We start from the raw sequence: 2135 nt of genomic DNA, 5'->3' as shown, positions 1-2135 counted from the left end.
AACTACACAGTGTGATCCTAAATAAAAAAAAAAAAAAAAAAAAGAAAATAACTTTAAAAAAAAAAAGAAAAAAAAAGTTGAAGATATAGCTCAGTACAAAGGCCCCAAATTCAATCCCTAGTATTGCAAAAGCAGCACGGAGGAAATGAAAATATCCCCACACTGGGGAAAATGCAATTCATAGAACCTACAGCGACAGTGTCTAGGACAAAGGTTCTTGATCTTGGTGCTGTAACATTGAACCCAGTAATTTCTTGTTGTGGGAGAAATATCTGGGGCCTTGTGGGACCACTGGCCTCCACCTACTTCTTCTTCTTCTTTTTTTTTTTGTGGAACTGGGGATTGAACTCAGGCCCTTGAGCTTGCCAGGAAGCGCTCATTCTACTGAGCCATCTCAATGGTCCCTCTACCTACTTGATGCCTGTTGCTTTAGTTACTTTTCTTTTATCATTCGGACAAAATACCTGACACCCTAAATTAAGGAAGGAAAGATTTATTTAGCTCACAGTTGGTGGAGGTTTCAGTCCATAATCGGCTGACTCCCAGGCAGAGGGGCCTCACTGTGGAGCAGCAGTTCATGGCAACAACAGAAAACAACAAAGGAAACAAGAGCAAAAGAGCGGGAGGAGGGACAAGCCTCTTCTGTTCCATTATATCATACGCAGGCGGCTGCCCCAGCACTCACACCCATAATCCCAACATTGGTCCATAAATCACAAACTAAAAGCCTGCCCCATGGCTGCATGAGGCTTTGCTGGGACAGCTAAACACAAACCCTAGTGCCAGTTATGACCAACCAAAAAGCCTCAAGACATTGTCCCTGGAATTAGATATACAGATTATTCTTTGAGCTGGGCTCCACAGCACAGAGCTGTAATCCCAGTTCTAGACAGGCTGAAGCAGTTGGATCATTAAGAGTTTGAAACCAGCCTGGGCTACAAAGTGAGCTTAAGACTAGCCTGAACTGCATAGTGAGACCCTGCCTGAAAAAGACAAAAAAAAAAATATTCTTTGGTTGAAAACTAGGTAAAAAATACCTACAAACTAAAAGAAAAATTAAAAAAAATTAAAAACCCACCAGGTAATTCACAGAATTCCAATCACATAAAAGTGCTTGCCATGGTTTGTGTCTGAATGTCCCCCCAAAGCCTCATGGCACTTTGTTTATTTTCAGACAGGGTCTTGCTACGCAGTTCAGGTTGGCCTTGAGCTCACTTTGTAGCCCAGACTAGTCTAGAACTCACAACAGTCCTCCTGCCTCAGCCTCCCAGGTGCTGGGATCACAGAAGTCCACCACTGTGCCCAGCCTTGTGCAGTTTTACATGGGGCTTTTCAGAGGTAGCTGAATCTAGAGTTTGTGACTGATTAATGTTTCAATGCTAGGATTAAGGGTGCTGGGATTAAGAATGAAAGATTGCTGGATCAGTCCACTGACTGGATTGGCACTGCCCTAATCCCAGCAGTCTGGGTAACATCAAAAGGGCAGGAAGAGGCTGATTCCCCCTTTTGGGGCTTGTTTGCTGCTATGATTGGCTGCCCCTCTGCCAAGTGCCAGCTGCCCTTGTTGCCATCCACCTGCAGACTGAAACCTCGACAAGCTGTGAATTAAACCCTCCCTTCCTTCCTCAGCTCTGGGTGTCGGTTATTTTGTCTCAGCAACAAGAGAAAAGTAAGACAGTGCTGCAGGGAACACATGCATTAAAACATAACACCATTTTACACTTAGAATTGGTACATAATAAGACTGGGCATGGTGACACACATAATCCCAGTGCTGGGGAAGCTGAAAACAGGAGGATCACTATGAGTCTGAGTTGTGTAGTGAGACCCTGTACCAAATACATCAAAAAAGTACACAATAAGTGGTGGAGCCACAAGTGAATACTTACACAATGGGAGTGTGAATTAGTATAAATACTCTGAAAGAATCTGACATTAACTATCATAACAAGCTTCCCCACCCCCGCCCTTGTTTTTCCTTTGGCAGAACCGCGAATTGAACTCAGGCCTTTGCACTTGCCAGGCAAGAGCTTATTCTACAGAGTCATCTCCCCAGTCCCCATACCAAGTTTGAAATTGTGCACACCGATGGCCAGCGATTCCCCTCTTTAAGTGTGCTGGAAAAAACTTACACA

The sequence above is a fragment of the Octodon degus genome, unplaced genomic scaffold (genome assembly GCF_000260255.1).
Source record: "Octodon degus isolate 3935 unplaced genomic scaffold, OctDeg1.0 scaffold00080, whole genome shotgun sequence".
Lineage (NCBI taxonomy): Eukaryota > Metazoa > Chordata > Mammalia > Rodentia > Octodontidae > Octodon > Octodon degus.
Note: the sequence above shows the minus strand (reverse complement) of the source record.